Source organism: Bos taurus, chromosome 12, assembly GCF_002263795.3.
Source record: "Bos taurus isolate L1 Dominette 01449 registration number 42190680 breed Hereford chromosome 12, ARS-UCD2.0, whole genome shotgun sequence".
Lineage (NCBI taxonomy): Eukaryota > Metazoa > Chordata > Mammalia > Artiodactyla > Bovidae > Bos > Bos taurus.
In genome coordinates this window covers 29781140-29796124 of record NC_037339.1, presented here as the reverse complement: position 1 = coordinate 29796124, position 14985 = coordinate 29781140, and the positions used below count along the sequence as shown (strand labels likewise).

Below are 14985 nucleotides of genomic sequence, written 5' to 3'. Positions count from 1 at the left end.
CCAGAATCTGCGGCATTTACTCACCGGCGCCTCCACCGGCCCCTCCACGTGCTACTTCCGCTTCCTTCTTCTCGAGCCTTCTCGAAAGATTCTACCCAATGAGTGGCTGGTCCCTCTGGGGACGGCCGCCGTTGCCATGGCAGCCAGAAAGCCACTCCTGCGCTATTGGCTCAAGCTGGCCAGGCTGACCCGCCTACGCCCCCGCCCGCCCTAGCTAGAGGCTCTTTGCCGTCCTAATAAAATGGGCAACGAAGAATGACTCGAAAAAAATCGTAATCTTCGTAATGTACAAGTGGGCGATGGTGTCTGACCCTTAGATTGGGAGAGGAGGCTCAGGTGGCGGAGACACACCCCCCAACTTCTGCGGAGACCCGAGACCCCCGTCCACTGGGGAGGCTGGCCAGCTGTCACAGAGCATTTCGGGAACCGTAGTCCAGCTGGGAGTCAGTGTCGCCTTGCATGCTGGGATGTGTAGTCCTGGTCGCGGTGCGTGCTGGGAGCTGGCTTTGTCTTGGGAGGCTCTCGGGAGAGGCCGTTGTTTCTCTGCTGCTCTTGCGCGCTTTCTCCAGCTACAGCGTTGTTTTGTTTGCGTGCTTGTTCGGTATCCGCTTCTATTATTGTCTTGATTACGCCACAGCTGGTGAATTATGAATTAGAAGAAGAAATTTTTCAACTTCTAGTAACAATCCTAGAATTTGTGTTAAATGCTCTTGTATTCACCAGCGGCAGGACATTGTTTTGTGGAATAAAATATCAGCGTTTTCGTTTTACTTTTTATAAGCGAATTTTAGGTGTGGCGTAATTTGCAAAGCTATCTGTGGTACCACTTTCTGCTTAATTTTGCTCCATCTGACTTGAACAGACATTATTCTGCCCTGCCACTCCCAAGCCAAAATGATAAGTTTTGCTTTTCGCTTGGTCTGAAACAGCTTTTGTTTCTTTCCCTGAAAAGCTATATCCCTGTTACTTATTTTTTATTAGAAGGTGAGCATTAAAAATGGGGGGAGGGGGGAGTGGCAGTTTGCTGCTATTATCGAATCTTTTATACCTTTCGGTGTCTTTTTAAGTTTGCTTTTTGCCGACTCTCAGATACATAAAGATATATGAAATAGGTAGAAATTTAGACCTGAAGTTAGAAAAATTAAGAGTAAGGCAGTCTAGGGGAGCGGGGAGGATATATGTAATCTTACACCCATTCACCTTCTTGTTTGGCAGAAACCAATGCAACGTTGTAAAGCAATTATCCTCCAATTAAAAAAAAAAAGGCAACAACAGTGTGGCGGTCCTCTAGAGACAAGACTGGAAGGCCAAGTTTACCTTACAAATAAAGTCAATTGTACCCGTTGGCTCAGACAAGCTAGATAATGTTACATGCTTCAGTTAACTCACCTTCAAGGTGGGAAGAATTTAATAAAAGTGATTGTATTCATAAATTTGAAAGTACAGTTAGCTATATTTATTTTTTGTTATTTTTTGTTTTGCCTCCCCTACCCCCTGCTTTTTTTTTTTCTGCATATCAAAACCTTATATTGAAATCCGTGGGGACTTTCTTGGCTGTCCAATAGTTAAAGACCCCTCTTCCACTGCAGGGGGCACGGGTTCTATCCCTGATCAGGGAACTAAGATCCCTCTTGCCACATGTCATGGCCCCCCAAAAATTTTTTTTCCCTGGAATCATAGCACTTTTGAACAGAAATAGAACTTTGAGATTTTTTTTTCTTGGTCTGCTTCCCACATTTATATGAGGAAACTGTTGTGCAGAAAGGAGAAAGGAACAGTTCTCGGTCTTTGGAGCCAGAAGAATTTGGATCAGGTTCAAATCCTGGGCAATACTGATATGCTTTATAATATAGCTTACAATACCACCAGGCCTCCTGAAGGTAGACTTTATAGGCATGAATCCTGGCCATATATATTTCTCAGTAATTGCCAGCTCTGTGACCTTGAGATAATTACTAAGCCTTCCTGTGCCCGGCCCTACAGGATATGTGTAATGATTAAAAGGACATGTTAAGCACTAAACATACGTCATTATTGCTTGGTTTTCATTTAATATTCTTCATATTCTCCCTTGGGCTTCAGTTCAATATGGGTAAAATGGACATATACCTATCTTTTTGGGAGTTTGGAAGGGTTAGATATAAATAAAGCATCTAGTTTGGTAGTAGATATTCAGTTGTTGTTGCTTAGCAGCTACGTCTTATCTAACAATTTTGTAGCCTCCCAGGCTCCTTTATCATGGGGTTTCCCAGGTAAGAATATTGGGGTGGGCTGTCTTTTCCTTCTCCAGAGGATCTTCCCAACCCTTTTCTTCTGCACTGACAGATGGATTCTTTACCATTGAGCCGCCAGGGAAGCTCAGATATTCAGAAAGTTGTTGTAGTAGTAATGCGGCTGCTGCTAAGTCGCTTCAGTCATGTCTGACTCTGTGTGACCCCATAGACGGCAGCCCACCAGGCGCCCCCTTCCCTGGGATTCTCCAGGCAAGAACACTGGGGTGGATTGCCATTTCCTTCTCCAATGCCTAAAGTGAAAAGTGAAGGTGAAGTCGTTCAGTCGTGTCTGACTGGTAGCAACCCTATGGACTGCAGCCTTACCAGACTCATCCGTCTATGGGCTTTCCTAGTCAAGAGTACTGTAGTGGCTTGCCATTGCTTTCTCTCTGTATTAGTAATACTATTCAAGAAAAGCAAGTGCCAGAACTTTGAGCTCAACTCATACTGTTGATGCTGAGTTGTACATTTGTATAGCCCTCTTGTATTTAATCAGCCCACTTATTTATTTATTGAAACAGGTGAATGAGTGGGGGCCATATGAACCATCATATGTATTATCTAATGATGCATTTATGACATGCTTGAAATCCTTATCATTTTTATTACCTTACTGTATTTTATTTATTTTGATTTATTATGTTTTTTATATACATACAATTTCTCACACTTTTTATTATAGTGTGAGAAATTTTAGAATGAAACCAAATAAAAGTAATCCCAACAGATTGCTGTCATTGTGGATCCAGAGGTAAACAAGGAATGAAGGTGACTTTATCCTAAGTCTGCTGGTGGCTGCCACTGCAGTTACTGGGTTTTTTCCCCCATATGTGTCTTAAAGAACAAAGAGGGTTTTCAAACCTGGAAACAGAAACAGCTCCCAAAGAGGAACAATGATGAGGACTTCCTTGGCAGTCCAATGGATAAGACTCAGCACTTCCAATGCAGGGGGCATGGATTCTATGGCTGGTCAGGGGACTAGGATATCACATGTTATGCCACATGGCAAAAAAAAAAAAAAAAAGATAAAACAAAAATTCAAACATTAAGAAAAGAAAAGCCCAAATCAAAATGTCAAAAGATAATGTGCAGTAGATGTAAAGGGCTGTGACAGACTTCCTTGAAAGGAAGGAAGAGATGAGCAAAGAGTGGATATATAGACAGAATAATATACATGAAAGTGCTCATGACTTTCAGCTTTTGATGTGAGCCAGTACATTGTGGTCTCCTCTGTATTCAGCAAGCTGCCGAGTGCTAGAGGTTACAGAAGAAGTATCAAAGTTGTTCTAAATCAGGGTGCCTTTGGTAAAGCTTCTCTGTAATGTCAGTACCTGAAATCTTGTCCATTTCAGTCTCTTTCAGTATCTGCTTTCTAAAGGGTATATTTTTTTTTCCTTCTCATACATTAACTTGAACTTTGTTCTTTAAAAATTAATTGGTACTCATAGATTCTATTTTGTCTTGTTTTTAAGTCCATCCTAAAGGAGATCAGTCCTGGGTGTTCATTAGAAGGACTGATGTTGAAGCTGAAACTCCAATACTTTGGCCACCTGATGCGAAGAGCTGACTCATTTGAAAAGACCCTGATGCTGGGAAAGATTGAAGGCAAGAGGAGAAGGGGAAGACAGAGGATGAGATGGTTGGTTGGTATCACCGACTCAATGGACATGAGTTTGGGTAAACTCCGGAAGTTGGTGATGGACAGGGAGGTCTGGCGTGCTGCAGTCCATGGGGTCTCAAAGAGTCGGACACGACTGAGCGACTGAACTGAACTGAACTAAGTCATGTTAGATCACCTAAAAATAGAAATACATGGAAAAATTCTGAAGAAAACCAAGACTATATGGGTTTTTTTTCTTCTAACCTACAAAGGATCATCATATTTTATAACAAATGTGGTGAAGCTAAAACTTAAATCATGGGATAATGCTCATATCTGTCCCTCTAAGCTCTCTGAGACCCGGTTTCCCTGGAGCACACGAGGCCTTTCACATGACCTGGAAGCTTCTGTGCTTGTCTAGTCTATAGAAATCTCTTCCTCAGGTTCCTGGCTAGGCCAGCTTCTTTTCACTCTTCAAGGCTCAGTATAAATCTCATCTCCCACAGAAGTTTCTGAATGCCAACCTATAAGCACATCACCCTTCCCCAAGGAATACCCAGTGTTTGTTTAGTTATTAAGGTGAACTTGGCACCAGAGGGTAGTCACTATTTGGCTTGAGCCAATCAGCACATTCATTCCTCTCAACCATAGTCATTGGTTCAAGGGTAAGCATGTGACCTACTCAGCCCAACCAGGTGACTCTCAGTACCATCACTTAGAAAGTAGAGATGGGGGAACTTCCCTGGTGGTCCAGTGGCTAAGACTTCATACTCCCAGTGCAGGGGGCTGGGGTTTGATACCTGTTTGGGGACCTGGATTCTGCATGCCAAAAATAAGAGTGTGCATGCCACAACCAAAGATTCTACATGCTGCAACCAAGACCCAGCACAGCCAAATAATTTTTAAAGGAGAAAGATAGTAGGGATGGGAGCCTTACCTCTCTGCCCTATCCATCTTTGTGCCCTCCACCTCCTCCTGTTTCCTCCAGGCATGATCTTGTGAGGTTATGATGTCACAGTGATGTTACCATCCTCAAAAGGAAGCTGCAGTGTGGAGTTGGATAGACATTGGAACCAGGGGTCTAAGCCCACCTCAAAACCCACCCCACCTCTGCTTTGAGTTCCATGAACCATACATTTCCTTACAGTTTAAGTCAGTTTGAATTGGGAGTTTGTTACCTGCTGACAGGCTTCTCTGGTGGCTCAGATGGTAAAGAATCCACCTGCAATGTAGGAGACCCAGGTTCAATCCCTGGATCAGGAAGATCCCCTGGAGAAGAGAATGGCAACCCACTCCAGTATTCTTGCATGAAGAATCCCATGGACAGAGGAGCCTGGTGGGCTACAGTCCATGGGGTTGCAAAGAATCGGACATGAATGAGCAACTAACACTTTATCTGCTGACAAAAATATCCTAATCTCTGTAAGGGAGGGCTTCCTTGGCTCTATTATCTGAAGTGTCTCCTGCTTACCCAGTTATCCTCTATTGTTAATCCATTTATTTCCTTTCCAGTGTGTACCACAAGCTGCAATTATCTTGCTTATTTATTTATTCATTAACTAATTTTTTTCTTTTTCAATTGTATGGCTCAGAAAGTCATGACCTTGTTTCTCTTATAAACTTATTAGGGAAAAGGGATATGTATCAGTTTTCCTGTAACACAGGCTTTTTTCACCTGTTGACGTATTAGACCAGATAATTCTTGGGTGTGTGTGTTGGGGGGGGGGGTGTCCTGTGCATTATAGGATGTTTAGGAGCATCCTAGGCCTCTACCCACTAGATACTAGTAGTAGCAACTCTCCACCCCACCCCACCCCAGACTGTCCGTGATTAAGACCCACAGCTGTAAGATTTTATTTAAGCTTCATTGGTTCAAAAAGGACATAGTCATTTTTTAAAAATATTTATTTGTTTTATTTGGCTGACCTGGTCTTAGTTGCAGCATGCAGGAGCTGGTCTAGTTGTGGCATGCAAACTGTTAGCTGCAGTGTGTGGAACTGAGTTGCCTGATCTAGTTCCCTGACCCCAGGGATCAAACCTGGGCCCCTGGGAAGCACAGAGGCGTAGCCCCTTGGACCACCAGGGAAATCCCCAAAAGGCATAGCCTCAGGACATGTTTTTGAGAGAAAACAAAGCAATGTTTGATTTCTGAACCACAGAGACTAAGAGATGGGAAGAATGATGACCTCATTATGAATGAAACAGGCAACGTCAGCTTGTATTTGGTTCAGTAGATGAGGAGGGGTAGGCTGCCCCCCATTTAGCTACAGGACATGCTGGTTGTTGTGAAAACGTGACCTGTCCACTCCAAGGTGTTCATTTTGACTGCAACTGAGAAGTATTTTCGTGATTATAATTATTTCCCTCAGGCAAGTATGTATAACTCACCACCTTTCCTTTCCTTAGTTTTTCCTTGCTCTTGAAGTAATAATTTGAATGCTTGCACACTTGCTGAAAATTATTAAATAATCATTTCTGATTACCTTAACCATTCTGCTTTACTAGAAAAAAAGAAAGAAATTTAGCGTTTGAATAACCAGGATCATTGCGGCCTTACATTCTCATTTTTCACCCTGAAAACTAAATTCACATGCCATAAATAGATCCCTTTTTCTCTTTTCTTTGTTTCTTCAACACGTGGGAGGAAAAGCAAAGGAAGAAAGAGGCGCCTGTGTCTGCTGTGTTCTGAACTGTAATGGGGTCAAGTCTTAAATATGAGTCATTTTAGTACAGACTGTTTGGATTTGCCTTGTTGAAAGGAAGCACCTTCCTTTCAACAAGGAAATAACCACCAAAATGTTGGTGGTGTTTTTTTTTTCTTTGAATCAGATAAATTCTGAAACCAGGATATTTCTGTGCTCCAGAGATGTTAGCATTTATGATGGATGCCATCGGTGGATGGCACGTTAAGTTCTTGAACCCAAGGGTGTATTCAGTTCCTCCCAATGAATTAACAATCCACTCAGGAGGGTGGGAGTGGTAAAGTGAATAGCATTTTTCAGGATTTGTTTTTATCAGTCATGTCGGGCTATTCTTACCTCGTTTGTACCACATGAAATGAAATCCCACCTTCAAGACACTTTGGAAGAGCTGGCCACCTGATGGCAAAGTGAAATCTTGGCAAGAATGGATAAAATCACTAACAGTCAGTTGTCTCATGGTGGACAACTAGAAAAGTGTGGAAGAGAGAACTAAGGGTCATGCAAATTAAAATTACTTTGTGTGCTGTGCTTTGTCACTCAGTCCAGGGGATCTTCCCAACCCAGGGATTGAACCCAGGTCTCCCAAATTGTAGGCAGATTCTTTACCAGATGAGCTACCAGGGAAGTCCTTTAATTCCCTTTTAATTACAAAGCATAAAAAGCAAAAAGGGTATTTCTTACAATGCCAGTGTTTGTTTAGTTATTAACAACAAAACCCTGGCACCAGAGGGTGGTTACTGTTTGGCTTGAGTCAATCAGCACATTCATTCTCCTTGACCATAGTCATTGGTCAAGAACACCAGGCTTCCCTGTCCTTCACTATCTCCTGGAGTTTGCTCAAACTCATGTCCATTGAGTTGGTGATGCTATCTAACCATTTCATCGTCTGTCATCCCCTTTTCCTCCTGCCCTCGATCTTTCCCAGCATCAGAGTCTTTTCCAGTGAGTCGGCTCTTCGCATCAGGTGACCAAAGTATTGGAGTTTCAGCTTCAGCATCAGTCCTTCCAATGAATATTCAGGGTTGATTTCCTTTAGGATTGGCTGGTTTGATCTCCTTGCTGTCCAAGTGACTCTCGAGAGTCTTCTCCAACACCGCAGTTTGAAAGCGTCAATTCTTCGACACTCAGGCTTCTTTATAGTCCAGCTCTCACATCCATACATGACAACTGGAAAAACCATAGCTTTGACTGGATGGACCTTTGTCAGCAAAGTAATGTCTCTATTTTTTAATATGCTGTCTAGGTTGATCATAGCTTTTCTTCCAAGGAGCAAGCATCTTTTAATTTCATGGCTGCAGTCACTGTCTGCATTGATTTTGGAGCCCAAGAAAACAAAGTCTGTCATGGTTTCCATTTTTTCCCCATCCATTTACCATGAAGTGATGGGAGCGGATGCCATGGTCTTAGTTTTTTTGAATGTTGAGTTTTAAGCCAGCTTTTTCACCCTCCTCTTCCATCCTCATCAAGAGGCTCTTTAGAATGATGAGGCACTCCAAAATTATTGCACCTTCCTTCTGGCTGCCTTCTCCATCAGCAAGCGCAAGGTTTAAGGTATGTTCAGGGGAGCAAATGCTTCCAAAAAAAAACCAGTATTGCTCTTAGGAATCTGGTATTGCTGACTAAGGACCCTGAAACCAGCTATTTAAATTGTGAAATGTTAAGTGTGTTATTCCTGAGGCAGTTTGTAAATTGCTATTTTTTTTTCTTTTCTTTTTCTTCTTCTTTTCTGGGGGGAGCCTCACCACAAGGCTTGCAGAATCTTGACTCCCCGACCAAGCACTGACCCTGGCAGTGGAAGCACTACCTCCTAACCTAGATTGCTGGGGAATTCCCTGTAAACTGTTGTTTTTCATTAAACAAAAAATAAGGACACTCCACATATACATTATCGCACTTTATTTTATGCTACCAAAATGTCTCCTCTGAGTAGTTCACCATTTATCAACTCTTTTCATTTTTTGACGGTATAAATTCTTCGCCTTTGTCAATTAAAGACACTCGTCATCCAGCTCTACAAGGATTCAGTCATTAACCACTGCAGTTTCTGACCTTCAGTACATCTTGAAAGTTCAGGATAGAGATCAGGATGAAGCCCTCTGTGCTCTGGGAGAACTGGCAGAACAGACCTTAAGCACAGATATTTTTCAGGAGAAAATTTCATGAACCAATTTCTTGCATCTTCTCATACTTAGAAAAGCACTAAAATCATTAAGGTATCTGTGCCTAGTGACTAGCAGTAACCTTTTATCTACCAAGATATGTGCTTAGTTGCACGTCCCCCTTGTTGAAAATCACATGAAACAGAGCAGGACCCTACGGTTCTCCCCACCCTTCCCATGTCTTCAGCCTGCCTTTTGTGTGTAGATAAACTTTAGCCAAAGAATAACTTTAATCAGAGAAGTGAGAAAATGCAAAAAAAAAAAAGGAAAACATTCCAACAAGATTAAATAATAAGAGTTTAGTCATTAAGCATAGTCAAGCACTTTCGTCCCTCCTAAGGGCTACAGATAATATTCTGAGCCATGTCCTGTGAACTTTCTTATGGATACTGAAACCCCCATCAGGCAGAGAAATTAACTACATGATGACAAGACTGGACACGACATAGCTGCCACTATTCTGAGAGCCGGCCTCAAAGAAATGGGAGCAAACAGACCCCGGAACTAAAGGCTAACTGTACTTAAAACAGGATGCTGCTGCTCAGGCCACCGATGACTAATTTCAAAATGACTGTCAGAGCTGACTGTGCTGTTTCTGCATGCAGCCACCTCCCTCCAACTATAAAAGTTCTTGCCCGGATTGTCTATGGGAAGGATCAGCCTTTGTGCAGGAGTCCATGGACTCCACTGATGACAGGCCTCTAAACTAAAGCAAACTTTCCTTTCCACCAGCCAGGCCTCTTTATTGGCTTTTGAGCTGTGAGTAGCCGGCTCCCCACTTTTGGTAACATGCTAAACTCCCCGCCTTTTACCTACTGGGAGCCGTTCCTCAGAGCCCTCTGAGTGGGTGGCTCCTGGGCCTATATCGTCCTCAGGAAGCCCCCAAATAAAACTGAAACTCATAGCTCTCAGGTTGTGCGTTTTTATTTCCGTGGACACCTTTGTCTCTGAAGGGAGGGAACAGAGTCAGCCCAAGGCAAAAAGGAAAGTCTGTCTGTAGCTCCTGACTCCTGCCTTTCTAAACCTCTCTCCAGCCTCCTCACCTACTATGGGTTGTATCTCCTAACTGTCCCAGAATGTAGGTCCCTGACCACCTGTGCCAAGGTTCTCAAGCCCCGTATACATGTCCTGTTCCCGTCTGATTTTTTCTTGGCCTTACAAGGGCTTGAGGGGCCGAACCGGCAAAAGGCAACCCCCGTCCCATCTTACAGCATCAGCTATTAAAAAAAGTGCCCCCTTTCTCCTAGAACAAACCACAGCAGACCGTTTCCCCCGCCTCCAGCCCTACACCGGCTTTGTTTCGTCTTCAAATGGTGAGGTCACCTCCTGAGGAGAAGTAAGACCAATCTCGGCTTATTACCACTGGGGCAGAGATGAAAGAAAGGACGTTTTTGTTTCTCGAGAGTAAAGAAGCCCCAGCCTTACTGTTGTGACCTATGACATGTCCTTGAGGATGGTGTTTGTCCTTGAACAGAATCAGAACTCTTCCTTGGGCAGAGTAAAGTGTGTCTATGAGTAAGGAAATGAGGGGATGCTTGGCTGCGAAGTGGGGAGAGGGGACTCCAATACTGAGGAGTCCTGGGCTATTTCCAAGAAGCGTTCCATGTACCTTGTTGACTTTTTTTTCTTCTTTTTTTAAATTTTATTTTTAATTGGAGGACAATTACTTTACCCTTGTTGACTTTTTTCAATAAGATTGGGGCTCCGGGACATTCATCACGATGCAATAAAACTGATCTGGTCAGACCTTTGTGCTTTAAATATGTCTTTACAAGTTACATAATGAAAATGCCTGCTAGTATGTAATCTGACGTGTTTTCTCCTAACTAGTTGACTCTGCACTGTTAGCTTCACCTACAGTGGACAAATACCTTCCTCCTGCAAGGCCTTCACTTCCACTTTGGACTAGAGATGTGGGGATTAAAGACCTGAGGCCTTCCTGCTCTCAGGAAGCTAAAGCAGAAGAAGCTCTTAGAACAAGGTCCAGAGTCTGGCCAGCTGGGCTATGGATTCAGTGTTACGGTGAGGCATTTCAAGAAAATACCCTAGGCCCTGTGTCTAAGGTCTTTCTTTGAGATTGGAATGAAAACTGAGCTTTTCCAGTCCTGTGGCCACTGCTGAGTTTTCCAAATTTGCTGGCATATTGAGTGCAGCATTTTCACAGCATCATCTTTTAGGATTTGAATAGCTCAGCTGGAATTCCATCACCTCCACTAGCTTTGTTCGCAGTGATGCTTCTTAAGGCCCACTTGACTTCACATTCCAGGATGTCTGGCTCTAGGTGAGTGATCACACCATCGTGATTATCTGGGTCATGAAGATCTTTTTTGTATAGCTCTTCTGTGTATTCTTGCCACCTCTTCTTAATATCTTCTGCTTCTGTTAGGTCCTTACCATTTCTGTCCTTTATTGTGCCCATCTTTGCATGAAATGTCCCCTAGGTATCTCTAATTTTCTTGAAGAGATCTCTAGTCTTTCCCATTCTATTGTTTTCCTGTATTTCTTTGCATTGATCACTGAGGTAGGCTTTCTTATCTCTCCTTGCTATTCTTTGGAATTCTGCATTCAGATGGGTATATCTTTCCTTTTCTCCTTTGCCTTTCACTTCTCTTCTTTTCTCAGCTATTTGTAAGGCCTCCTCAGACAACCATTTTGCCTTTTTGCATTTCTAAGGTCAGATGAATCTGGGGTAAGAGCTGGCATTTACAGCCTCTCGTGGGCAAATTACTTAATCTCTGTGAAATCGTACCTGAAATGTGGCTAGGAAACCTACCACACTGTGGTTGTGTGGAGACCAATTAAGTAACACAACACAAGCAAAGTGCCTGCCAGCAAAGGGAGCCCGCTGAACGGCAGCTGTGGTTGTTACTGCCTTAATGACCTAATCTCCTGTCACCTAAGACACATCCTCGCTTCCTGCCTCTCAGAATCCTGCCCCAGCACAGCATGCAACAACATGTAGTTTCCCTACCCTCATCTTTCACACGGAGAAGGCAATGGCACCCCACTCCAGCACTCTTGCCTGGAAAATCCCATGGACGGAGGAGCCTGGTGGGCCGCAGTCCATGGGGTAGCTTAAGAGTTGGACAAGACTCAGCGACTTCACTTTCACTTTTCACTTTCATGCATTGGAGAAGGAAATGGCAACCCACTCCAGTGTTCTTGCCTGGAGAATCCCAGGGACAGGGGAGCCTGGTGGGCTGCCGTCTATGGGGTCGCACAGAGTCGGACATGACTGAAGCGACTTAGCAACAGCAGCAGCAGCAGCAGCATCTTTCACAGGGTGCCACCTCTGTGGCATTGCTGCCTAGACAATCAACTGTCAGGGATTTGTGTGCAAGGTACTGCCTCTGGGGATGAGGAGAGAGACCACACACCCCAAGGCCAAGCAACCCAGTCCTCCTGCACATCATGGGAGAGGATCCAAGACTGGCAAAAAGCCCCCCACATCACAATAGGGTTCTTACAATTTTAACAAATAAGCAAACGTTCAAATTTCAAATTTTATTTTGCCTTGTGGTATACAAACCTGCTCATTTCTTCCTGACAACAGTTATAACAAACAGCAGTAAAATGAGCCTGAAATGGATATGAACTCATTTTGCTGGAAATAGGCGATGACCTAGTCCCATGTTTGATTTGCCAGCCTTGGGACCTCTCCAAACACGTGGTGTGAAGACGAGGTATTAGTCCAGTTGCCTTGAAGGTCAGGTCAGCGAGCACAGAGGAAGAGGGTGCAGTTGAAGGGATCAGATGCTCCGCAGGTTACAGGGTGCTAAATGATGGGCTGAGATGCTCAGCACAGATCCATCTCTTCCACGAACCAGGATTCCAACTGTCATACACTTTAGTCCCTTTGTTACTTACACCCTAGAAAATATTCCTACAATGTAATACATGCTTATGTATGTATATATATATATATATATATTCATATATATATGTATCTATTTTCAGAGTGAGAGAAAACAGAAAAAATAAGAGGAGACTTTTGACTAAGGAAAAAAAAGTCACAGATTTCAAAAAGTTCGATAGATCTGTGTTAATATCGTCACAGATAATTCAAAATCAGAGAACTAGATTTTATTAGGGAGTTTTAAATGCCTCCTTTCTGCTGTTGAGAGATTCCTAAGAATATTCTGAATGTCATAGATTTTAACTTTGTCAGTGTCCTGGAAAGATTTTTTTTTTTTTTTTAACATTTAATTGTATTACATTTCTCTTAAAGCCCTTTCCCCACTGTTATTTTCTAAGACATTTCATTTCTGCTTCACAGGTCACTACGGTGATACTGATACATTTTCTAAAGGACTATTACAACACCATGAACTGCATGGACTAGTCAGCCACCCTGCTCAGCACTGGAAATGCAGACATTCATCCATTCATCCAACAAATATCTGTGGAATTCCTTCCAAGTAAAGCCATTGTGGAAGACTGCTAACAGTTGATTCAAAGATCATTATCAACAAAAAAGTTTTTGTCTGCCTGCTGGGGCAAGGGATGCAGGGAGGAATAAGTGAAAGGCTACAGGGAAGTACGGGTGGAACCAAGGACTTAGGGACCAGAAAGAGAGCTATGCTCAAACCTCAGTCTTCCTGTGCGACCCCAGGAAGCAGGGTAAGCTCTCTGATCCTCAGTGTCTTTATCTTCAGAATGTGGATCCACCATCATTCATACAACGAACCTGCCCACTATGTCCTAAGTACCGGTCCTTGTCAAATTCATTTACTTACGCTCTCTCGTTAACTGCTGACCCCAGTGCTCCGAGACAACTGGCCATGAGGTACTCAACAAATGCTAATTTATGTTCTCCTGTCCGTCTCACCTATATATTCATTTAATAAACTTTGAACCAAGCCCTGTGCTAGGAAGCCCTTGGTTTAAAGAAAAAAGAGATAAAGTCCACACCTCAAGCTTCCCAATCTAGTTGGAGACACAATCCATAAACCCATAAATTATCCAGTAATCATTGTAATGAGAGCACTGTGCATGGAACCTTATTGGGAATGGAAGTGAGGCACCTAGCCTGGCCTGGGGCTAGGGTGTTGGGTCGGGGAGGAAGCAGGTGGCCCTGAGCTGAGGTGAGGAGACTGGAGGAGGGATCCTCCCTCTTTCTGCCAGATGTGGAAGAACCAGTACTTGTGAGAACCAGCAGGTTCAGTTCAGTTCACTTCAGTTCACTTCAGTCGCTCAGTCGTGTTTGACTCTTTGCGACCCCATGAATCACAGCACACCAGGCCTCCCTGTCCATCACCAACTCCCGGAGTTCACTCAAACTCACGTCCATTGAGTTGGTGATGCCATCCAGCCATCTCAGCCTCTGTCATCCCCTTCTCCTCCTGCCCCCAATCTCTCCCAGCATCAGAGTCTTTTCCAATGAGTCAACTCTTCGCATGAGGTGTCCGAAGTACTGGAGTTTCAGCTTTAGCATCATTCCTTCCAAAGAATCCCAGGGCTGATCTCCTTCAGAATGGACCGGTTGGATCTCCTTGCAGTCCAAGGGACTCTCAAGAGTCTTCTCCAACACCACAGTTCAAAAGCATCAATTCTTTGGCGCTCAGCTTTCTCCACAGTCCAACTCTGCCTTGACTAGACGGACCTTTGTTGGCAAAGTAATGTCTCTGCTTTTCAATATGCTATCTAGGTGGGTCATAACTTTCCTTCCAAGGAGTAAGCATCTTTTAATTTCATGGCTGCAGTCACCATCTGCAGTGATTTTGGAGCCCCCAAAAATAAAGTCTGACACTATTTCCACTGTTTCCCCATCTATTTCCCATGAAGTGATGGGACCAGATGCCATGATCTTCGTTTTCTGAATGTTGAGCTCTAAGCCAACTTTTTCACTCTCCACTTTCACTTTCATCAAGAGGCTTTTTAGTAACTCTTCACTTTCTGCCATAAGGATGGTGTCATCTGCATATTTGAGGTTATTGATATTTCTCCCAGCAATCTTGATTCCAGCTTGTGCTTCTTCCAGCCCAGCGTTTCTCATGATGTACTCTGCATATAAGTTAAATAAGTGGGGTGACAATATACAGCCTTGACGTACTCCTTTTCCTATTTGGAACTAGTCTGTTGTTCCATGTCCAGTTCTAACTGTTGCTTCCTGACCTGCATACAGATTTCTCAAGAGGCAGGTCAGGTGGTCTGGTATGCCCATCTCTTTCAGAATTTTCCACAGTTTATTGTGATCCACACAGTCAAAGGCTTTGGCATAGTCAATAAAGCAGAAATAGATGTTTTTCTGG

At 43.5% G+C, this 14985-nt stretch overlaps 1 long non-coding RNA gene across 1 annotated transcript in view; it reads left to right on the top strand.

Moving 5' to 3' along the window:
• The first annotated feature begins 15 nt into the window (after window positions 1-15).
• LOC132346752 (uncharacterized) overlaps window positions 16-14985 on the top strand; it is a 37088-nt gene continuing 22118 nt past the window's right edge. Inside the window, exon 1 of the long non-coding RNA XR_009496697.1 lies at window positions 16-13520. This is a non-coding gene — a long non-coding RNA (uncharacterized lncRNA). The remainder of the gene's footprint in view (window positions 13521-14985) is intronic.